Genomic DNA, 25,587 nt, shown 5'->3' with positions numbered 1-25,587 from the left:
GCTAGCCAATAGAAACCTATTCCTGGAAGCTGCATATAGAGATTCATGCTTAACAAAATCATGAGGAGTGCTTCAGGTGGGCACCCTAAAGACGTCAGCGATGACAACATATCTTTAGAAGACCACTGATGCTGCCTGAGCTCTGGTGGAACGAGCATGAAGCCTCTGAGGAATTGTATGGTTAGGTAATCTGTACGCTTTCGAGATGCAAGCTACTATTCATGTGGCCTTGGTAGCTTTGGCTGCTTTATTTCCAGAAGAAAGACTCTGATAGGGTAAAAAAAATAAATTGTATGAATTTCTGAAGGTTTTAGTTCTGTCCAAATAATATTTCAAGTCCTTGCTACATAGTGATGGTGCTGAAGAAGAGTGAGGTCGGGGATGGAAGGCTGGAAGCACAATATCCTAACATCAAGTGAAATTCAGAAAGCACCTTAGGGGAAAAAAAAAGGAACTGTCTGCAAGATAACTTTATCCCTATGAAAGATTATACAAGAACCCACTGAAGAAAGAATTTGAATTTCACCTATATGCCTAAATGAGGTAATAGCAACTAAGAAGGAGGTATTCCAAGTTAAAAGGCCCAAACATTATTAAGATGTCACTGAGAAATCGGTTTCTTCAAGGGAGGATAAAAGTGAAGGAGAACATCAAAGTACCTTTTAACAACTTCATTGTTTTAAGGAGAAAGACTACTCAGGCGTGTTAAGGTAAACAAAAATGTCTGAAGGGTAGTGTTTGCAGGTTTGAATCTGAATGACGATACCTGTCAATTAAGGAATACAAGAGAGGACATTATTCAAGGAAGTCTTGAGAGGGTTGATGTTTTCAGCTATTGCCCAATTGGAAAATCTGAGGCAATTTCTTTTGTGTTGCCTTCTTGTAGAATCTTTCCTAGCAAAATTAATAATGGCATGTTTCCCTTCAGAGATTTCCAAGTAAGTTTAGGCTTAGGCTAAGGTATCAAATGCTCAAGTTCAGAAAAGAAAGGTACAGGGGAACACTGCCCCTTCCTGCTGAACCAGTAGAATGTCAAACTGAAACCTGCCCTTCTAAAGAAAAAGTTGGTGCAAGAACCATGTCTGATGGAGCCAATAAGGAGCCACTTGAAATATCTGCAGCTGTGAGCTGTCATAAAAGTGCAAAGTATTCCATAAAGAAGACGAAAGGAGAAAACGCATGGAGGATCTTACCCGACCAATTCAGGTTTTGAAAGCGTCCCAGAGGGGAAGTAGCAGCCTTCCTGAGCAAGTGCATTACCTTATATAGACTTGCTTGACCTCAGATGGCAGGAAGAAGGCCAAACCACAATATGGACAAAGAACAAGCGAAAAGCTAGTGGCACAGCCATTTTCGTGGAAATAGTCCTGTATGGTACAAGTGAATGTACACACCAAAAATAATGCATAAACAGTAAAGATTTAACTGCTGCCACCAGCTTGTCATTATGTACATTTAAAAGTAACCAAAAATATCATGTGTAAAAAGCTAGGGTGTGTGATGAATTGAGGGAATTTGCCCCTTTTCCCCAAGGGAGAGTGCCCCCTGTTAGACTAGGGAGGTAAGCCTGCTCTGCAACATCATTCCTGGGGATAGAAGCAAGTGGGACTACACCAGGAGAGACTTCCCCTCAGGGACAAGGACTCCCGTTCCTGTGAGGAACTCCCTTCAGCAGTAAACATCATGGCATATATAGGTCTGTCAAACCCTGACAACTATCAGGACTGGGCTAAAGAAGAAAATAACCAAAGCTATTATTCAGAAGAAAGAGAAACTGTCTCTTTAACTAACAAAAAGTGACCAATCCACTGAGACGAGTGGAATGAGACAAGAACACTCGTCAAGTACGAAGCTGAGAGGGGGACAAGAAGCAAGAGAGGAAGGCATCTCCAATCTGGGAAAAGGCATAAGCCGCAAGAGGATGTGGAGCCCGCAAGTGTAATGAGAGACTGAGAAGGGACAAATCGAATGTGGCTACAGAATTGGTGGTGGTGTGACCACGAGAGAATAGTGATGGCCAGCAGGCCCACGTAACTACACTGTTACCACCACAGGAAGGCTGTACCAAACGGAGTGGCTCCCCGTTGGGAGTCCGAATAACCGAGAGGAGGAGCAACAAGCGTATGCAAGAGACGCTGAGGAAGTAGGCTCAATAGTACAGTGGAGAAATAAAACCATCAAAGGACCATAAGATCCCCAAAGACGTTTCCGGGGTACCCTGAAGGTAGCGGGGGACAGGGGTGCACAGGAAGATCACGGACGAGTATTATATAACACGAATAACTCGTCTCATTACTAATGAAAAGAACCTAAAGATAAATCTAAACTGTGATAAGGCAAGGAGGAGAGCAATACCACTCTCTGAAGGAGAGTTGAACGGAATGAATGGAAGTAGAATATCCATGTTAAATGTGAACTGTAACAGTCTGATAAAGAGAATAATATTGATCCCTGAAGGGGAGGAGAATGGAAATGTGATATTATTGTTAAAACCAAACTGTTCAAATACAAGAAAAGGAATAGTAACAATCTCGAAAAGGGAGGGGAAGGAGAGTGAGCAAGCTTAACATCAACATTAATGAACTGAAGTGTTTTGAATAAAAGACAGAAACACACAGAGATACTTAAAAAAGGGAATAATAAAATGAAGAACTCTTTGTCGTTCAAAGAAAGGAAGATAAAATCGATGTCCCAAGCAGAAGAGTGGGACCTAAGAAAGAAAGAGTGTGAAGAGCTGAAGATCAAAGCAGTCTTTATTTTTTTAAAACATTTTTTGTATTTAGTTTAGATCAACCCTTTACAAAACACAGAATAGATACTAAATAGGCATAAAAATAAACACATCAAATCAGTGTATTACATTTCATAGCATTTCATAATGCGAAAAACACGACGATAAAAAAAGAAATCCAGACAGATTCCAATATAATTACATCAAGTTCAGACTTTTGATGGATCCCGAAACCGCAAGACCTTCCTGAGCATTCTGAATATGTAAACATCTTTTCCATAAAAGATCATCTGCCACCCTTGTATGATACACCCAAAGGGGCCACATAAACATAATCATACAGGCAGTTAGGGCCTCACAATTTAGCAGCAAATGTTTAGTGTATTCAATAGATGAATTACAAAATCTGCAGCGCTGTTAACTTCAGTAATTGTGCTTCTCCTGAGCAGGATTTCCTTCGTAGGAAGCAAGTTTCAACGGAGCTGCAAAAGAAGAGCCCTATGATGGCGATTTGGGAATTGTAAAAGCAGGGTGGCGAGTCCCCTGTCTTTTGGCTCAAGGGCTAAGTGTCTCATAGAAGAATAGAAGTCAGCTGTAGTGACCCAATCTAAATCATACAGGGCCCTTTTTACCTTAGTCGCATTAGCAATTAGGATATCTATATTCAAGGAAATTCTTGAGAGTATTGCTTCCCATTTCTGGACAAACTGGACAAGGAACTGAGAATTCCCTAGGGGATTGTTATAATTCTTAAGGTCTCCACACAGAACCTCATAGAGGGAATCAGTAATTGGAGAAGTCTGATTTTAATATAATGACAGCAAGCGCCATTCAAAACAGGCTTTTAGAGAGGTAATTCCTAACTCAAATCTGGTTACAGCAAGAGCTATCGCATTAGGGACCCACAAGATTTTGCTCCACATCTTTGTCTCAATCAGATCCAGAGATTTAAAAATAGGATCACCACATAGTTCAAGGCCATTTGTAATCTACGGAACAATTTTGCCTTCATAAAATATGAGTGCAGGTTTTGAAAAAAATCTTTTGAATTTTCGATCAATCTAAATTATCTTGTTCTGAAGCCGAGATACTTTTTACAGGAGGATCTCTCGGATATTTTTCAGGCCGAGTGTGCCCCAAAGTGGAAACCCAAATATACAAAACTGGGACTGGTCATAATCATTACGTTTTCCACAAACCAAGAGGAATTACATTTTTTGGACTTTCTCTTTTGGTCTTACTAGGATTAATTAGAAGCTGATTCACTTTGGCATATTTCGAGAAGATGTTCAGGAGCCTTTCGAGACCAACCTTACATTTGTCAAATGTCAGCACTGGCCAACCATGATATTTTACAATGGCCCACCTTTGATCTAATTAGACCCCCTTCAGTGAGGCAATCAGCCGTGTCAAACAGGTAATAGTTGAATAGCTGTGGGGCCAAGACACACCCCTGCCTTAGTCCCATATATGAGCGTATTCTTCTCAACATATTGCCCTTTTGATTCGACCTGAGTTGGACGCTGGAGTTATCATAAATGCCCATAACTAGGCGCAAATGTGCGCACGGCATGTCCCAGCCAGCTAATTTAGTCCACAGTCGATTCTGGTTGACGCGATCAAAAGCCGCAGAGAGGTCTATTGAGGCAATATAGGTACATCCCTCAGGGAAAGCCCAGGCCGATTCCTGTATGGTCTTCAAAGTGAGGCCATTAATGTTTGTTGAGTGGCCCTTGCAGAAACTAGTCTGGAATCTATTCAGCCTATGCACAGAGATGGCCCATTGCTCCAGATGAATTAATAAGAAAGTGGAGAAGATCTTACAGTCAGCATCAATGAATGAGATCGGCTGATAGTTTTTGGGCTCAGACCTATATCAAGTTTGTAAATGGGTACAATGTGAGCCGTGCTCCAACAGTCTGACATTACTCCAGTGTGGAGAATACTTCCGAACTGCATAAACAAAACATTAGCCCAATTAACTGGGTAAGCCTTAAAGGTGGTATTAATTAGGCCATTCGAACCCGGGGCTTCTGACTTCTTGCATTTCTTTAGTAGGTGATAAATAATCTATGTTCAGTTCTGGCTGCAAAGAATAGTCATATTTAGTGGAACATAGAGATAAGGCATTGCCATCATTCTCAGGAGGGGTTTCAAATAAGTTCTCAACGAAGCGGATTTACCAGGTTACTCACCATAGTGACCACCTTACTCCTAGTCCATAGTCCCCTTTCCTCCATACTTGTGGGGACATCTCTTAGTCCTGTGGGACGAGACCGGAGCACTTTGTAAAAAGCATCCAAATGTTCTTCAAAAATGTGTCCCTCCTCTCTTTCCTGCGCAGGGCCCGGCACGTGGCCGTAACCCTGCCCACCTTAGCTCCGCCCCGCGCATCGGTCATCAGTCCTTTCTATCGCCAGGTCAAAGACCCATTAGCAATAACAGAGGAACCTTATTAGAGGGGACGGCGGGCGGGCGTATGGAGGAAAGGGACTGTGGACTAGGAGTAAGGTGGTCACTATAGTGAGTAACCTGGTAATACTCCTACGTCCCGTCCCCTTTCCTCCATACCTGTGGGAGATTCCCAAGCACTCCTTACAGGAACTACGGGTGGATGGGTATACCCCTTACTGAAACAGGTTCTTCAGCACAGCCTGACCAAACTGAGCGTCAGCTCTTGAGCTCATGTCGAGACAGTAATGTTTACAGAAAGCAGATGGGGAGGCCCAAGTGGCTGCCCTAGCGATGGTCTCCCAGGGGACATATTTCTGAAAAGCAACCGCGGCTGCCTTGCCCTGCACCAGGTGTGCATGGATACCCTTAGGAGGTTTCAGCCCTTGGACAGTGAAAGTCTCTGTGATGCAGGTGGCGATCCACCTAGAAATAGTTGCCTTAGACGCCAGCTTGCCCTGAGGGTTACCGAAGGTCACAAAAAGTTAAGAACTCCTAAGCTTGGAAGTCCTGTCCAGGTAGAACTTAAGAGCTCTTCGGACATCAAGACAGTGTAGAACCCTTTCCGCCTCTGAGGCAGGGTTCGGAAAAAAGACCGGAAGGGAGATAGACTGATTCAGATGGAATTCAGTCACCACCTTTGGTAGAAAAGCTGGGTTGTTGTCCTTGTGAAATACCAAGAAAGGATGCTCCACCGACAATGCCTGGAGCTCACTCACTCTCCTTGCTGACGTAACGGCGACCAGAAAGGACACTTTCCAAGACAAGTACTTGAGGTCCACCGTAGCCATTGTTCAAAGGGTTTATTTTATGGCACAGCGCCGTCAGGACTACATTTAGGTACCATGGCGGGTGCGGATCACGAACCGGAGGGTAGAGGCGTGTCAAGCCAGCAAAATGCCTCTTCACCACTGGGTTAGTTAGAGAATAAGAACACAGGTCTGTAGAAAGGTAAGCGTAAACCGCTGAGAGATAAGTCCTACATGACAGGACATGAACCCCTGACTCTGCTAGGGAGGACACGAAGGACAACACTGTGTCAATCGTGGCCATCCTCGGATCCAACTTCTTCTTCAAACACCAATGACAGAACCTGAGCCATTTACTCTTGTATTGAGATCTAGTCGAGGGTTTCCTGGCTGCCTGGATAATGCGCATGTTATCCGTAGACAAACTCAGATGCTTTAAAGACTTGAACTCAGGCACCATGCCGCCAAGCTGAGCGATTGTGGGGAGGGGTGCCACATCTGTTGTTCCCCTTGGTGAAGAAGATCGAGAGTTACTGGTAACCTGATCGGCGGATACACCAACAGGTGTTGAAGTTCTGAGAACCAAAACCTGGCCAGCCACCACGGGGCTATGAGTAGAAGGGAACAGTTCGCAGAGTTCTTCAACTTCCCAATTGCACGGTGAACCAGAGGCGGGAAGGCGTAAGCTCTCATGTTGTGCCATGGAATCTCGAGAGCATCCCCCAGAGAGGAGGCTCCCAGCCCTCCTCTGGAGGCATACTGAGGAAGCTTCTTGTTCGCCGCCGTAGCGAAGAGGTTCATCTCCAGTGTGCCCCAGCGTGAGAAAATCCATGAGAGGACCTCTGCCTTCAATTCCCACTCGTAGCTGACCACTGTCCGCCGGCTGAGGGCATCCGCTGTGACATTCAGCTGGCCCGGGATGTGCACTGCAAGGAGCCAGACACCATGAAGCACGGCCCACTCCCAAATCTGGATGGACAGGTATACGAGGGGGGTAGACTTCGTTCCCCCTTGTTTGTTTATGTAATACATTGACACCACATTGTCCGTTCTTATGCGGACCACCTTGTTGACAATGAGCGGTCTGAACGCCCTGAGCGCCAGGAAGATCGCCAGAAGCTCCAAATGATTTATGTGCAGGAGCTTGTCCTGAGGCGACCAGAGGTCCGAAACCTGAAGAAGATCTAACGTCGCACCCCACCCTAGAAGGGAGGAGTCCGTCGTGATCGTCACCATGGGGACCGGGTCCTGAAACCCCGCGTCCCCAGACAGATTGCAGAGAGATGACCACCAATCCAGTTCCACTCTCATGGAACCCGGAATCATTATCCACATGGAATCCGGATCCACTGCCTGACGCCATGAACTCCGAAGAGCCATCTGGGTCCGTCTCATTTTGAGACGAGCAGGAGGAAGAGCCAGTACACATGAGACCCAGAAGCCTCTGGAACCACCAGGCCGACATGCTCTCTGACTGCGCAAACATCTGACACGTGGCTAACAGATCCGCCATTCTGTCCTTGATCAGATACACTCTGCAGTCGATCGTGTTCCAATGAAAACCCAGGAAGATCAGGTCCTGTGAGACCGGCATGGAGGATTTCCGCCAGTTCACCGACAGCCAAAGATAGAACAGGAGCTGAAGGAGAGACTGGAGGTTGCCTGCTGCTGCCAGTGGACAAGGGCTGCGTAAGAGCCAGTCGTCCAAATAAGGATACACATGGATACCCTGGAGATGAAGATAGGCCGCAATCACCAACATCATCTTCGTGAAGACACGCAGTGCCGAGCTGAGGCCAAAAGGAAGCCTCCGAAACTGGAAAAGCTCCTCTCCCAAAGAGAAGCGGAGATATCTTCTGTGTGGTTTCCAAATCAGGATATGCATATACGCATCCTGAAGATCCACAACGCTGAGCCATTCGCCCATCTGTAAGGAGGAGCGTATCTGGCTGGGCGTGATCATCTTGAATTTCTCTTGGGGTAGGAAAAGATTGAACTGGGAAAGGTCTAGGATGGTGCGCAGGCCAGCCTGGTTGGGTTTGGGCACCGTAAACAGCCGGGAGTAGAAGCCGTCCCCTCCCTCCCCAAGGGGAACAGGTTCCACAGCTCTGAGGTCCAGAAGTTTCTGAACTTCGGCCTTGTGGGAGGGTGAGCCCGACAGCTGAAAAGGAGGGTTGAGGCGTGGGGTAGAGGGTAAAGGTAAGCGGAAGCCTGTTCGAGTGACTGACAAGACCCATCTCTGTGATGGTCTGCCACGCCTCCCAATGAGACGCAATGCGTCCTCCCACCGGGGTCTCGTGCGAGCGTGGAAAACCCTCATTTGGCAGGTTTATCGGTGGCGGTGCCACCTGAACCTGATGAGGATGAGGAGCGGGAGAAAAAACGTGTGCGTTGTTGTCTACGGCGGTTATTCCCCGCAGGAGTATCCGCTCTGCGAGATTTGCAGTCGAGGAAGCCCCTAAAACCAGAGAAGGGTCGACTTTGCGACAACGGTCTCTGGGATTTGAAAGGAGCTTTGACCAGAACAGACAATGATTTAGCCGTCTGAGTGCTATCCTAGGTCTTGGTGAGCTCTACATCAGTAGTAGAATGAAAAAGATCCTTACCATCGAATGGAAGGTCCAACACCTTGTCTTGAACTTCCTTAGAAAATTTAGTGGCATGCAACCACGCCTGCCGTGAGGTATCAACCCCAAGCATCAGGCCCCGAGCCGAGGTGTCTACGTGGTGAGCCCGCAGCCTCCAGGAGATCCTGTGCCAAGACCCTGACATCGGAAAGGCCTCCTTTGAAGTCTTCCAACTTCTCAACCGGGATGTGCTCCTCAAACTCAGACAGACCTTTCCACATCCGCATGTTAGCTCCCGCCAATATCAACTCAGCGTTGGCCTGCCTGAGCTGCAAGGCTGAGTTGGCAAAGATTTTCCTCCCTAGGGAGTCCAGGAGCTTTTCCTCCTTTCCTAAAACCTGAGTAGCTGTTGTGGAAGAGGATGCTGCAGGTCTGGATTGCAACGTAGCCGCAGCCACGACTGTGGAGGAGGGAGGCAGACAAGACGACAGGGCCACCTCTTCCGAAGAATGCAGCCTATACCTCGCGTCAATCTTCTTATTGCCAAAAAGTCCTGAGTGTGGCTTTTCCCAGACTCTTCGGACCTCGGCCAGAACGTCCTTCTGCAGGAACAGGCCTGTACGCTCCAAGGGAGACAGGGTGAACGCCCCAGAAAGCACGTCCTCCTGCGGAGCGCGTGCCTCGGGCACCGGAACATCTAAGAAACTCATCATGTCCAGTACCCGGTCATGAAAGGCTCTGATAGAGCAGGGAAGGTCCTTGTTTTCCTGATCGCCTTGAGGGTCATCTGACAGGTCAGGATCCTGCTGAGCCGTGTCAGGCACTGCCTTGTCCACTGGGGACAATGGAGGCACAGGCGGAAGAGCCGGGGGAGGCACCACGGGCAAGGGAGGCGCCGGCGGAACCACCGGAGGAACGGGTGGAGCCGGAGGCACAGGTGGACATATTTCCTTGAAAAGCCCTTTGAAATATTCCCTCATGGGGTCGGACGCATAAGCGCTTGAAAAGTACCGAAAAAAGCGTCCTCAGGAGATTACTTCGGAACCTGAGGAGGCCTCCCATGAGGTGGACAAATCCAGGGACGTAACGGGGAAGGGTGCCACACCGGCCGCTCCACCGACGTACCCACATAACTCAAAGGAGCCGCCCCCGCGGGCAACAAAACATTGTGCGGAAGAGGAATCCGGGCGTTCCAATCATAAACAGGCCGGTAAGGATGCGGACCTTAGGTTCACCCAAGGGACTGCGTCCTACACAAGAGGCCGATGGCGTAGTTGTAGGGGTAGCACCTAAAATGGCTGCCGTGGTCGTGGCGGGAACGGGGGCCATTTTGTCCTCATCTGAGGGGAACTGCGGCACGTGAGGAAGTGAGGAGCGGTCCCCGTCGATGGATCAGGGGTCTTAATCTTAGCCTTAACATAAGGAACCTCAGCCGAGCCGGTACTATGATGCCAGGAATGTTTTTGTGACATACCAACTGCCAAATTAGCCTTCGAAGGAAGGACCTCGGCATTGCCGGTAAAAGAAGAACTTTGCTTCTTTGCCCCCTCAACAGATCTGGTATCACCACAAGAGCGGGAACGGTGAGCAACCGCTTTCACCGTTAAAGCCTTGTCCGGCCTCTCAGAACGATTGGTAGCTTTAGCCTCTGAACGAGGGACCTCGGACCCAGGCCCGGTAACAGCCTTATCTGCACGGGCCTCGAACATCCGTTCGGTAACAACCAGCCTAGCCAAGGCCTCGGGGCGCACCCCGGTCTTGTTTTTGAGGGAAGCCGACAGAGAGGCCTCAGAGCGAGCTCCGGTACCCCATGATTCAGTAGAACTGGGTCTACAAACAGCCCCCACAGGAGGGGCCTCGGAGCGTACTCCGGTGTTCACAGGCCCCTTACAGAGACCCTCGGAGAAAACTCTGGTAGAATTATTAGGCCCAACGGGCACCTCAGGGCGTACCCCAGTGACAGAGCGATCAACGCCCCTCCCGGACCGAGAGGAAACCGGAAAGGTATCCTCCGGCCGGGGTGCTCTGAAAAGTAAAGAACTTACCAGGCGTTTCTTCTTCTTGTCGATGAACACCTGAAAATGCGAAGGAGGAGTTTGTCGGAACACCTTCTCCCACCGCTCCAACCGACGTTGAAGTGCCCGGACCGAAAGGGAGTCACAGTAAAAACAGGAGTCCCAACCGTGTTCCGGACCCAAACACTCTAAACAAAGAGGATGGGGATCCGCCCTCGCGAAGCGACAGTGTCCCGATGAACAATCTAGAAAGTCTAATTTGAAAGACATAGACAGACTAATAAACGAATGCTAGCGAGAGCCAGAGAGGAAAAAAGGGAAGAAAATCTTCTGAGGATGCAAGTGCGTCGGCCCCGATCGAGCGGAGAAAAGGACTGATGGGCGATGCGCAGGGCGGAGCCAAGGTGGGCGGGGTTATGGCTGCGTGCCGGGCCCAGCGCAGGAAAGAGAGGAGGGACACATTTTTGAAAAAAAATGCTTTTTACAAAGTGCTCCGGTCCCGTCCCACAGGACAGAGAGATGTCCCCACAAGTATGGAGGAAAGGGGACGGGACGTAGGAGTACCATTGAAACTCTGGAACAGCATTTACTTGTGAGATGGCAACAGTAGGGTCTTGATTATTAATTAAAGACCAAAATGACCACACATTGCAGTTAATCAGAACTTGGAGCATGGGTTCAGCGTCACAATGCATCATTAACGCTCTCTTTGACTTACACATTTTTAAATATATTTCCTTGATCCTCTTAGCAGAATTGACTGTATTGATGCCTTAAGTGTTCTAATCTTCTTTCTCATGAGGGATTTGGCTAAGGCCAACTCTTCGTTATAGCAGTGAATTGGTCTGGTTGGTTTCATGGGTCTACATCTAGTGTTAGTTCTTGCACGATTAACTAGTTCAGACAAGAGGTCCTCAAACTTATTCACATTAAAGTTCTCCATCTTCCACTCGAGTGAGGTTGTTAACATAATCAAGTGGAGATCTCGATTTAGGATCGCAATATTAGTATCAGAGCAGCCAATTGCATTACCTGAGGGTGTAGTTCGTAAATGCAACAAGTGCGTTCACTCTCTAGTAATCAATACAATATTAAATTCAGCTTTTAAAATAGCATGATCCCTCCAGTAATTCCCAAACACAGAGAAAGAAGAACAGCAATTCGACAAATAATCATCCATAAAGATATAGTTCAGAGTTGATAAACTATCCCCTCAAAACAATGTTTGCCTTGCCACATTATTTGTTTTGTTGAAGTCCTTCCCATTTAGATGCTGAAGCCCTAGCGCCCCCAGAGCCAGGCACCAGCTTATTACAGCTTTGTATTTAAAGTTCTGCGAAAACATGTCAGAGGATAGTTCAAACAAATCACACTCCAAATCCTGAAAGAAACAGTTGACGTTTAAATCCCCTGTTAGCATTACCCTTTAACTGGGTCATTAGCTGAGCACAGAAGAATGCATTCAGAGATTACCTCTAAAAAAGAATTAAGATCAGCAAGCCCTTATCGACATTGCCCTTATAGACATTCACCACTAGTAAATTGAAGGACAGATCAGCAGAGAACAAAGCAACTGCCATGGCCCCAAATAGGAGTTCATCAATGTTTACTGCAGACATTCCCAGGGCCGAGTCAACAGCAATTAGTAACCCTCCAGATGCCCTCCCACCCTTGCTAGCCTTTGCTTCCTGGATGAACACTTGAAACCATCAAACACTGGGGTCTCGATCAGTCAGGTCTCTTAGAGCAAGATGCAATTTGCCTGTCAAAGAGTGGACATAGCGAGCAGATAAGAAAAGAGATGGCGGGGGGCGTGGCTTGGAGCGCCATCGATGTGGTCGCTCCTCTGAGGCCGCCCGTGGGATGCCCGCCGCCGCCGTCGAATTCCGGCGGTTCTAAGCGGGTTTCTGCGTCGCCAATGCCATCTAAGGCGACCGGAACCGACATGGCACAACCTGGCCAAACATAGCCTTCGACCGAGGAGGCGTTCTACCAGAATTCAGCGGCCGAACTTCTCCCCCGTCTTCAACCGAAGAAACCAAGATGGCCGCCAAGCCGGAACCCAGCAGCACACTCCGCACCCGGCGGTAGCGGGGCCCTAGAACACTGGGGAGCTGGAGAGCTGGAGAGGGGGAGCGGACTCTAGCACAGAATCATCCGATTCATACCAAGGCGACCCAGAACACACTGGTGTGCAGCCTCGGCAACTAGGGCTTGAGTTCCCGGCACACACTCCGAGGGACCGGGAGAGCGGGCTTCCACCCCTCCCCCCGCTACGCAGAACGAGTCGGGACCCCCGCTCAACGACAGCCTATTCCATCACAAAACTGCACACGAGAAGCTCACAGAGGGACCTGGAACCCCCGCCAGCGAGGGATCACCGATGGAGACCGGAGGAGGGGCGGGGAAGCAACGGAAGACGTGCTTTCATCCAGAGAGGCCTTGAACCTGTGGGCCTCATCGTAGCGACATACCCCCCCTCGTGCAACAGTCGGCCATCCTGCACCGTCCCCGACGGAGACCCTCCCCCACACCAACGCTTCCTGGGGCGCCCCTGCCCACTCGCCCAGATCTAGCCCAGAGCGGAGGTCGAGTGCGAGATACACCCCGAGTGCAGTCTCCCACCGCCCTAGGCCTCACTGCTACTCTCACAATCAAGACCGCCTGATACGAGCAGCATGTCGAGGCAAACGAAGGTGAGCAAGGGCACAGATATCTCTGCCATGTTTACTGCACCGGAGAAACCCAAGAAACAGGATCCTCCTAAACTGACCCCACAGAAGCCACAAGAAGACAGGGGCGCCCTCGCCACCAAAGGAGACCTGATAGCCTTCATGGCGGATATCAAATCGGAGTTTCGCGCCTGCCTTTCGGAACTCACCGCTAAAGTTGATCAAACGGACCAGAGGGTCACAGAAATCGAACAGAGGCTCGGAGACATCGAGGACCATTCTCAAGATCACGCTACCACACTGGGGGAAGTGCAAAAATCCATCGATTCCCTGCATCACAAATACGAGATCCTGGAGTTCAAACATGAAGGCCTTGAAAACAGGGCATGCCGCAATAACCTCCGCATTCTGGGCGTCCCATCCTCTATCCCCGACAACAAGCTAGCAGACTACGTGGGAAGCTTCTTTGAGGCCCTACTCCCGGACCTGGACAAATCCCAGCTCCTGCTGGACCGGACCCACAGACTTCGCCCGCGCCGTGGGACAGATTCGGACCCCCCCCAGATGTTATTACCAGGGTCCACTTCTTCACGACTAAAGAGGCAATATCAGCGATCAGTCGCCAAGGAGATGAGATCACTTTTCAGAGCACTCCACTTCAAATATACCAGGACCTCTCACCACCTACTCTCCAGAAAAGAAGAGCACTTCGGCCTCTGACAGTGTTCCTTCAGGAGAAACAGATCTGTTACAGGTGGCTGTTTCCGACAGCTCTCCAGTTTACATATAATGGCACCGTACGCCGAATCAGCCACTTGGAAGATGCAGAGAAAATCTTACACCCAACCTCACCCCGAGATCCTTCCACGCCAAACCCAGAGGGGACCGAAGACTCTGGACCGCTTCCCCCTCCAAAGCCCAAACGCACGCCATGGTCGTCAACCCAGCGGAGCAACAGAAAGAGATGAACGAGGACGCTTCCACGATCCCAGGTTCCGTCAGCAATTAAGCCTGGACACAGATGCCCCTACCTAAAGTAGGACCCGCCACCTAGATTTCGAGCTAAGGAACCTTGAACGCGGTGGCGGCGGGCCATACCCATGGTTCATACCCACTCCAAGGATACTTTCCATCCCTTGTTCCTTGGAAACCCACAGTACACGATACGTGATTGGACAGTTGGCCCTGTTGGCTGTAGGTACGACCGTACTTACAATGTCGGTCTACCCCCCTGTTAAAGTTGGGGGGGCTTCGCGTTAAAACCTCAAGTGCAGGATGATATCAAGAGATTCCCTAACAGACATGGCAATTGAACCACCGCCCCATGACCCCCCCTAACCCAAGGAAAGGAGAGTGAGTCTTCAGTGGACCTCCAAACGCTTCGGATCCTCTCCCTGAATGTTAATGGCCTGAACTCCCCTAACAAGCTAAAGGCAATTCTACTGAAACTCCGGGGCGAAGACGCAGCGATAGCCATGCTCCAAGAGACTCACCTGCTGCCGGCAGATGTAACCCGTCTCCGATCCCGGTTATTCCCGCTCCAATTCTTCGCCTCTGGCACAAACAAAAAAGGAGGTACGGCGATTCTCTTCAGGAAAGACTTGAACCCACAGATTCTGGAAACGAAAATATGCCCAGAAGGCCGATTTACAGCGGTCAAATGCCTCCTGATGGGAGACCAATATACCCTCATCTCAGTGTACGCCCCTAACACTGGACAGTCACACTTCTATGACTCCTTGGGCACATCTCTCGCTAGCTTTGTGGAGGGCCAAACAATTGTCGGTGGGAATTTCAATGGGGTTCCCGACTCCACCAAAGACCGATCACACCCCCCCGACTCCAGGCGACTTCGCCCAAGCACTTAGCCTCCTCCGATTCTTCAGGACTCTGGAGATAATAGACCCATGGTGGGTGTTCCACCCTGACGAAAAAGATTTTTCCTTTTACTCTTTCGTCCATCGCACCTTTTCAAGGATCGACCTGTTCCTGATCTCCCCGCAAACGTTCCAAAGAAGTCTCCATCGGCACAAGAGCGACATCCGACCACGCACCAGTGCTCCTGGAACTCCGGGTTCATAACCCTAACCCCAATAACCCACGTAAATGGATGTTGTACGACCCGATCCTTAACAACATGGCCACCAGAGACAAGATCGCAACAGGAATAAGAAATTTCTTTAACGAAAACCCAGCCTCAGCCACATCATTAGTGAACAACTGGGACGCCATGAAGGCAGTAATCAGGGGCTCCCTGATAGCCCAAGGTGCGGCCTACCACCGAGACAGGCGTCAGACCCGGACGGCCCTAGAGAACGAACTAAGAGAGGCCGAGGCACTCCATAAGGAGAAAGGCTGGTCCCCCAAAACGTAACGGATCATTCGTACGGCACGGAAAAAACTAGAAGCCCACTATGCGGAACAAACCGCCCAACTAATGGCGAAGGCCAAACAGTCATACTACGTGAAGGGTAACAAGGCGAACAAGTTCCTGGTGGCCAAACTAGCCAAGCAGAGACGCATCAACGCAATCACGGGCCTGCGTGATTCCAACAGGGTCACACTATACTCAGAGCCCGAAAAGCAACACCTCGCAATAGATTATTTGACCCAAATCATGAAGGCAACCCCACGAAACTTATCACAACAGAAGGAATACCTGCAGCAGGCAGCAGTGCCCCGGCTCTCTGAGGCAACGAGAGACGAACTGGAGGAGCCCATTACAGGGGAGGAAATTGAGGAGGCCATCAAATCACTTAAAACGGCTTCTCAACCAGGTTTTACAAACTATTCAGAGCACAATTGACCCCCCACCTGGCTACCCTATTCAACTCCTTCAGGGAAACGGGAGCGGTGACCCCATCGATGCAGGAATCAACCACCATCCTCCTGCCTAAACCTGGAAAAGACCCAAGAAGCATAACATCCTACAGACCGATCGCACTTTTAAACATCGATGCGAACATATACTCAAAAATTCTAGCAACCCGCTTAAACCACATCTTGCCGAAGATCATTCACCCCGACCAGGCAGGTTTCATCCTACACCGGACAGCAGGTGACAACATCCGGAGAACCCTGAACCTGGTGGACCTTGCCTCCCGGAACTCCCAAAAACTAGTCTTGGTGGCTCTCGACGCAGCTAAGGGTGGATTGGACGTTCATGAGACACACCATAGGGGCCTTCGGCTTCGGGCCAGCTTTCCAAACGATGGTCCTAGCCAACTATGATAGCCCTAAAACAAGCCTGAGGATCAACGGTCATAACTCGGCCCCAATCCCCTTATCATGTGGAACCCGGCAAGGCTGTCCACTGTCGCCCTTGCTCTTTGCACTCACCATGGAGCCCTTCGCACAAAAGATCAGGCGAAATGACCAAATCAAGGGCATACAAAGTGGCCCCACGCATCACAAACTCGCCCTATATGCGGATGACATTCTGCTCACGATCTCGGAGGCCCACTCATCTCTCAAACACGCGATACGTGAAATCGCCAGCTACGGCAAAGTCTCAGGCCTCACCATAAACTTCGATAAATCATCCGCCTTGGGTATCGGCCTCACCCCAGCAGAACGAGAACCATTGACTAATATGTGCCCGATAACATGGGAAAAGAGTGCCATCCCCTATCTAGGGGTCCACATCCCGGCTGACCCAAGGGACATGTACAAAGCCAATTTCCCCCGACTCTTTAAAGAACTGGAAGGCGACTTGAAGCGCTGGGAGACCCAAGAGATCTCACTGCTCGGGCGCATCACTGCATGCAAGATGAACCTCCTTCCGAGATTCCTATACGCCTGTGCCTCCCTACCAGTAGCAATCCCCACGCCAACTCTTCGAGGGATCCAGAGAAAAATGCTGAACTTTATCTGGAGAGGTAAGAAAGCGAGAATCCCTCTCAGAATTATGCTGGGGAGTTCCAAATTGGAAGGGCTGGGGGTCCCAGACTTGCAGGCCTACAGAGTGGCAGCCCAACTGGCCCAGGTCCAGGCCTGGCAAAATACAACAAACCGCCCCAGATGGGTAGAGCTGGAACAATCACGGGCGCCCCTACCCCTACGATTTCTACCACACATCCCGCCCCCCTCAGAACCCAATGGGGAGAGCTCCTGCTATCAACCAAACACACCCTTAGCACCTGGGACTGGGCGCTAAAACGAAAGGGAGTGCCAAGGGGACTGAGCCCACGTTCCCCGGTCTTCCATAATCCAACGTTCGCACCGGGAACGAATCCTCGCAATTTTCGTAACTGGATCAAAGGCGGGCTTGAGACCATAGACCAGCAGTATACGGGGGGGAGACCTCTCACATTCGCCCAATGCAAGGAGAAATTCCAACTCCAGGAACGGGATAGATTCACATACATTCAACTACGCCACTGGTGCTCACATCCCCAAACTTTGCAAGCAGCGACACGCCCTCCTACTGCCCTAGAACTCACTCTGGGAGACCTTCCAACCCACGGCAGAGTATCCACCCTATACAGGCGCTTCCTAAGCGACTTCCTGACCACAAGAACCAGCTGCATGGCCCAATGGGAGGCGGACCTGGGTCACCCGATAGAGGATCAAACCTGGGTTGACATATGGACCAGAACACATACCTCGTCCACCTGCATCACCAATAGGGAATGTGCGTACAAGATCACGCTGCGGTGGTACTATCCGCCCCTCAGACTTCAGCATATGAACCCCCAGGTGGATCATTCTTGCTGGAGAGGATGCGGCCACCCAGGCTCCTTCTTCCACATGTGGTGGGCTTGCCCGAAGATCCAACCATTCTGGAAAGCTTGCCTAGCGTCCATCACACAAATTACCGGAACAACGATTCCCCTGGAACCACAACCGGTTTTGCTGGGAGCTCCAATTCCCAGGACCTACCCACGCTCCGGACCCAGAGCGAAACTACTAACCCACTGCCTACTAGCAGGGAAAACGGTGGTGGCCCTAGCTTGGAAAACCCCGGAAGGCTCTCACATAGCCCAATGGTGGACCAAACTTTGGGACATTTTGGTAGCGGAGAAGGTGACGGCAGCGCAAGCGGGAACTCTTCATCGTTTCCAGAATATCTGGGCCCCAGTGCTGGAATTCGACCGGCGCTTCCCCGCCCTGACCTATAAACCTACCGGGGCCCGCTGGATCTTAAAAAATCAGGAGATCCCGGAGGAAGATACATAGACGCTGATGCCCAATCTGAACAGCCCGGGAGGGAAGAGCCCGCCTACAAGGCCTAAGGGACAGATGGACCAAGGGGAGGGAGGAGGAAGGAAACGCAGGGGGGGATAAAGGACTGGGGATCAACATGCCTAAATAACCACTGCTTATAATGTCTGTACTTGTCATCCTGCCTTGATTTAAAATAAACAAAGTTAAAAAAAAAGCAAAGAGATGGCGACTCCCCCTGATGTTCCATGATTTAATACACACGGCTATGTCTCTCTTCGCAGGAGAGCCTCCAATAGAATAATTATGGGACTGGTGTTCACCACAGTGTTGACGTAACTACTGACTAATCAATGTTTTTGCCATCAGATTGTTCATCGACCCTCACCGCTGTTCTAAGCCCCTGACTGGTGGGGTGAAACAATGCCAGACCCCCCTCGCCCCCGGGAACCTATGTCGCCACCCTCCTGCGGTATGATGGGACAGACGTCAAAGCCTAGGGCCTGAAGGCTAAGCCTTTTAGAATAAACAAGGTCCTTAACCAAGTTAGAATTAAAATGGATAATGGAGGCTACATGGTTTCGGTCAGGAAAGGCAATATGGTCAATATCAGATGAGCATAGTAATCCTAGAGCTGGAATTTCAGCAAAAAGCAGTAGGATATGGAACTATTCATTCACACCGGGATGTTAGGGCCCATTAGGCTAGTCATTTTTAATAGAAACTCACTTTTACCTTAACTTAGGTCTTTCCTCAGGGCTGCCTGATTTCTGTCATTCTTACCCCACTGAACATCATTGCCTCTCACTTGATGCAATACACTATAAGATATAAGCCTGTTAGACTCAAGGCTCCATGAATGGGTCCCAACTGGTTAATGTAGATTGGCCAGGTGTAGTCACCCAGTAGTTGTCCCACACCTGCTGCCAAAGAGGGATATAGGTTAGATGGTAAATTCCCCAATGCAAGAGTGCCCGCAGCAGGGGGTTGCCCTTACTTTTCAAAGGGGTTTGCTCTTGCTTTTCAACACCCCCAAAACCAAGATTACTGGATTGGACCGTGACCTGAGAGTCAGACTGCGACCAAGTCCTACTACCAGGGATCTGCTGTATCAGGGAAAAACCAGAACCCACGGTCAGGGAGTTAGCTGCACCTCGCATACCAGAATCAATGAGTTGGTCAGACGCCTGGCTGCCTGGGCGGTATAAAGACTGCACCGGATTATCACATTTGGACATAGGAGCGTTTTCCCCTTCAACTGGTTTCATGCCATAATTGCTGGATTATTTGTACTCTCTAAGCAGTTTGATGGAGGGAGAGTATTTTGAACTACCAGTGCCACTGGGGGCATGGACAATAGATTACATATAACGCCTGTACTTGGCTTTTGGTTGAGAGAAGAAGTAGAGGGAGGCCTTGAATTGTCCTGGGGTACAGGGTCCATCTGTGAGTTAGAATCTGCCATAGACCTCTTCGCCGACAACACTTCCAATGCTCTTCCTTCTACCAACAGTGGGGACATATTTGAAGGGAAAAACAGCTCAGAGGTGAGTCCGAGGGAGCTTTGCACATTTCTCCAGGAAAGCAGTATTTTTTTCTTCACATTTTTAGCCATCTTTGCTTTAATCCATTTTTTGCTAAAGGAACTGCAAGAGACAAAACTGACCCCTCAGAAGCATCATTATGATTAATCAGGCTGGGAGGGTCAGAGATTCCTTGGTTAAGTCAATCGTAGTACAGCCTGTTATGGTTTGGCGAGGGGGCAGAAAGACATTGTTCAAGTTGCAACACTGGGATGGAGAAGCAGTGGACCTCGTCGGAGGATACACATTTTCCAATGGATGACAAGGACTCAGCTCCAAGACTTGCCAGGCAGTTCAGAGTCGGTGGAAGTGCAGCTGCGAGCAAATGGCATCCAGTTTACCATTCATTTCGGATATCATACCATTTGTAGACTTCAGCTCATTCCAAATGTTGTGATATAGGGCAACAGAAAAGCTTAAAACCATATTTAGTGCAAGACCGTAGGGTGGGTCAGGCGGATTCTTTTTAGTCTACTTCACGGAGAGTGTGATACATAGCAGAATTTTCAGTGAGGTCGACTGCCTCAGCAGAGGATTCAGATCTAACGCATGTGTGACCATCTGGTTCGTTAGTGATTGAATATTTGTCGATGATGTTAGTTAGATCAGACGGAGAGCCCAAATTAGGTGCATTACATGTTGGCTGTATGAGACTGCCAGCATTATCAATTGGCAAAACCCCTATATGTGCGTTGTTTTCCATGGCAGCAAATTCAATAATGCAGAGGTCAGTGAGATGTTTACGCCCAGCAGGCATACTATGTTCCTTCATAACAGGGTGGTCAAGCATGGCCATCCCTTTTATTGGGCCACAGATTTTAGTTCCGTACTAGTGGCAATGGATTTCACAAAGTAGTGGTCCATAAATCGCTGACCAGCAATTGGAGAAAAAACAGAGTTAGATCGGGGAGTTCTAAAATCAGCAGATTCATTTTTTAGTTAGATTTTAGTCAGACCCTGATGGTTTTATCTTGTGGATTAACAGTTTCCACATTTCCGAAACTGACCAGATTAAATTGATTGTCAGGGTTCAAAACAAGCTGGGATACTCCTGCCATAGCTCTCGAATGCTGGAGGAGGGAGGCATACATTTGCAGAGCGACGAAGACTCCTGTGATACGAGGATAGTACAACTTGAAAGGCATTCTGGAACCAGTAGTTCCGGTGTGTCTTCATGGACAGATTGGTTCCTAAGGCCTTATCTCATGCAGTTGCTTGGATGCAGGCATCACACTAAAGAGATGCAGGCAAGCAGCAGACCTAGATCAAAGGGAAGAGTTCCCTGCAGTCTCTAGGTCGCTTGAGGTTGGCAAGCAAAGATCAGCGGAGAAATTCCACGTAGGTGCCACACTACCAGAATAAAAAAAAAACAGCAGACACAGATCAAAAATAAAATATCCTTGCAGTTTCTGGGTTGCTTGAATCAGCTGTCAAAGAAAGTCAGTGAAGAGGCTCTGCTATGGTACACACACTCACCAAGAGCATCCGTGGCTCAGCTCTGCACAGGCGGTACAGCGAGAGACCCAGCCTCCCCCAGCCCTCTGCCTGTGGGCCGCGGACTGCAGACTGGTCACTTTCCGGTCCACTTTGTGGCCCGCTTCGCGGGGGCTGCCGGTTAAGTAGCTGCTTGCAGGCGGAGCTTGTAAGGCAGGCGGCAGGGAGCAGTAGCAAGCCAGCAAAGAAACAAGGATATCGGCAGACACTGCAGATGGGTCACCTTCCGGTCCACTAAAGCAGTCTTTATGATAAATCAATCTGAACCAAGTAATATCACATCCAAAGTGAAGAATACATATAGTATTGTGAGGAAAGAAATTGAATTACCAGATAAAACGAGTTACCAAGAACTATTAAAAAAGCACATTCTGAGAAGTCAAGTGCTGGAAGCACAGCGCAGGAGAAGGGAGTCATTCTCCTGCCCCTTTATTTTGTTTGTAATAGTGATAGGGTCAGATAGTGTTTGTTTTTGGACGGTGGACAAATTCCTTTTGGATATTGGAAAAGAAGACTGATGAACACCTTAGTAATTCCTTTAGGTAGTGACTACCTCATAGTCATAGGGATAGTTAGGTTTACACCCTATTATTTAATACAACTTGTTGAAAAAATTCTTTAAAGAGTCTACATCCGTCTTCTGACCTGTGATAGGTGATACATGTATCCCCATTGCACTGTACTTTAAGGTGCTGTGTTCAATTGTAAAAATACAAGAATTCAAAAGGGAAACAAAGTTCCAGTACTGATAGTTTGAAGGACTGATCGGCTTCCCCATAACAAATGAGCAAAATGCTTTACTACCCTTCAAAAAGTCAGGACCGTATCAAAACGGAGCAACAAGAATGGTGTTCCATAGTAAACTATGGAGGGAAAGTTGCAAAAAGAAAATCTTTCCTAACACTCCCCTTTGATTGAAACATAGAACTAAGCATCTTGAAGGCCCACAGATGTTAGACAATACCCTAACTGGAAGGCCACTAGAATCTGAGCTAGAGTTGACATGTGAAAGGTTTCCAAAGGTAGGAACACACTGAGCTCTGAAAAGGTCTAGAATAGGTCAGACCCATCACGTTTATTTGAGTATGGTAAAGTAGCAGGAATAGAAGAAAAGGCTGCTGTCGTTTTCTGGTCCCATTCCACTGAGCATATAGACATTGTGGTGGGTTGGCAACACCCTATCTTCTGCGACGTAATACTGTGTGGATAATGGATTGGTAACTCTATATCATAAGCAGAGAAATCTGTAGTCAGAAAATTGTGGGCTTGCAACTTTTGATCAAGCCTGGGGTCTCAGGAGGTAACACGCAGAGAAACTCATAACTACCATAATAAAATACAGCAATAATAATAATCAACAGAAAACCGTATACTTGCAACATGACATCAAGCAGTGTTAGAGCGTAACAGTATCGGAACAAATGTTGTTAACAGCATAATTATAATTATAATTGTTTTTTTATAATGCACCTAATACCACATTTCTAAGCGCAGGATCGGGATTCAAACCTCTGTTGCGCTGCGCTGTCATGTTTCCAAGAACAACGTGTTGCCCCTGGGCTATCCTTCCTCACCATGTGAATGAAACTGACTCTGGACTAGTGAAGCAGACATTATTTACTCAACGACGTTAAATACTTTGCAGGTAAAACCCAGAATTATGCAAGTCCTATAGGTAATTATAACCTGATTTACCTCCCGACATGAACCAAAATCTGCTGTACTCCTAGTGGCAAACCGAATTACTGGAACAGAATTTGTATGATTTTTGTGTTTATAAAATGACTTACCAATCAGGTCAGGTCTTAACAAAAGTGTAAATTTGGGCCTGTTATGTTGTAAAAATTCCAATTTGAATACCGCAAAAATGAGACCCATCTAACAAAATTCTTTCGGTTTTTGTTTTTGTTTGTTTTCTCCATCCCTCTCTCCGGTCTTTTGTTTCCCAAACCTCCACCCTAGGAAAAGGAATTCTCAAATTGTTCTAAACAAAGTTAATGACTATTGTTTGTGATATAATCTGCTTTAATGTTACTTGGTTATACGCCCTGAGGACAACATTTGTTTAGGTCGAAACACTTGTTGGCGTGTCGCTGTGCTCTTTATATTGGCGTGACATTATGCTCTTTATATTTTCCGATTTGAATGTTGAATTTTATTTCAAAACCCTTCTGGAATATACATTGTCATCCTGTATGAATTATAATAGAGAAAAGGTATAGTGTTAATATATACATTTGCAACCTGTATGAATGATAATACAGAAAAAAGTATAGTGTTAATCTGTATGAAACTATAATACAGAAGTGTACATATACTTAACTTGACTCAAGCCTTTATTTATCCACTATCCCTTTTGAGTAGACAACATATCACCAATCACTTTAATGATCAAATGACAGGAAGATAGAGCGCAGTCTGTGAGGTCAGTACTCCCATTAACTTGGACAAGGTAAAGTGTTTGTGCCTTCTTTCAAGGGTTTGGGTCTACATAGAAAGAGGTTTCCGCCTCTCACAGTAGGGGAGAGGGAGTCTGTATAGGGGAGCTCTGTGACTCTCCCCTGCAATGGAACAGGGATAAACGGAGGATAATAAAACCACCACTGAGCCAATCATTCACTGTCGGTCTCTATAGCCAGGAAGGGAACCCCGCCACAGGATGCAAGAGTAAGGTGTGCCAAATTGACTTCCCTGAAGGAGTACAAGGGTGAGTAGAAGATAAAGCACCTACTCAGCACTCACACTTATACAAACCAAGAGCTAAACCAGTCATAAAGGTAAAACAGGCACAATTAAGAGGTATACCTCTTTCGTCTTTTGTGGTAACATGGATCGAGAGAAGGCTATACTCTCAAGAGGGATGTGAATGTGATTAGGAAGCAACCCATACAGCAAAGCCAAACAATTCAAAATAAAAACAATGTCCAATGAAGGTTCTATACAAATGCATATACTTCAATACAACACACTATCTGTGTAGCTAAACAGAAAAATAAAAATACACCATAAAACCCACCCTGATGAAAGAACACTGAATATGCACCAATAGAAAGATGTAGCCCTCTGGGTAATGCATAAGGAGTGAAAGGCAAGTAATGGCCACAATGTTCTTTAAAAGGATTTGCTCTTGTAGCAAAAAGGGATTCAAATGATCTAACCAGTCTCTAAGGCCCAAAGCTGGATCAAGGGGGCAGTTATTAGTCAATAATACCTTTCCTTGGTTCTTGGTGGTTCGACAGAGTTGAACCATGCTTCTTGGTGCTGTGTGAGCTGATCGAGCCAAGTTCGGGTGCAGCATATCATCTAAACCCAGCAGGGATCAGACGTTGAGCTAGTTCTAAACGGTAGCTCAGAGCAGTTCAAGTGTGGCAGTTAAGCGATGCAGCTTTGATGACTCACCAGGGTCGGTACGAAGTTCGGGTCCGGTTCAAGTAGTGGTAAAAGATGTTTTGGCTCGGCGCATGACACGCCACGAGGTCCAGTGATGGTTCAATGAGGTGGCAACTTGAGGTCATGCCAGTTCAAGTCATTGGCAACCAGTGGTTCGGGTCAATTCATGGCGCAATGCTTCCAGCAGTTTGATATGATGTCCGGCAAATGAGCGGTTGGTTCGAGCTAAACAGGCTCTGCTTGGGATGTGACGGCGTCAAAATGAAGCTTGCTGAGATTCTCCAAGAAGTGTGGATTGTGAGGGTGACAGCGAAGATGCTGGAGACTGGATGAGCAGTTCAAGTCAGGCGGTTCCATGCAGTGTTCGACTGTGGCAGCTCAATGGGTCCCCAAGGGTCTGGTCGAGTGTTGATGAAGGTGGGTAACAAATATTCTGGCGATTTAAAAAAAAGTGGATCAAACAGTGCAGGTGCACCAACGGTTTCTTGTTCAAGCTAAGGCAACTACATGCTCAGTTAGTGCAGTGCGGCGGCAAACTAGTTCGAACACAGTGGTTTGTAGATCAGGCGACTGTCAAAGGAAACACCAGAGTGAGCTGGGTCGAACAAGCTGGAATCAAGGTACACACCTGCAGGAGCGCGTCAGAACGTTGAGGTCCTGGGTACCAACGTGGCTGGTAGAGAGCAGGGCCAGTGGAGTACTGCTGCATAACTGTTTGTCGGTTGGGGGAGTAACATGACATTTAAAGGAAAGAGGCTCCTGCCAAATGAGG

The 25,587-nt window shown here is 48.2% G+C and overlaps 1 protein-coding gene across 3 annotated transcripts in view; it reads right to left on the bottom strand.

The window, feature by feature from the left end:
- MAST1 (microtubule associated serine/threonine kinase 1) overlaps positions 1-25,587 on the bottom strand; it is a 1,484,042-nt gene that overhangs the window by 606,081 nt on the left and 852,374 nt on the right. The window lies entirely within an intron of this gene.

This window comes from Ambystoma mexicanum, chromosome 3q, assembly GCF_040938575.1.
Source record: "Ambystoma mexicanum isolate Mex_15411 chromosome 3q, UKY_AmexF1_1, whole genome shotgun sequence".
NCBI classification, from domain to species: Eukaryota; Metazoa; Chordata; class Amphibia; order Caudata; family Ambystomatidae; genus Ambystoma; species Ambystoma mexicanum.
Note: the sequence above shows the minus strand (reverse complement) of the source record. Positions and strands in the feature narration are given on the sequence as shown.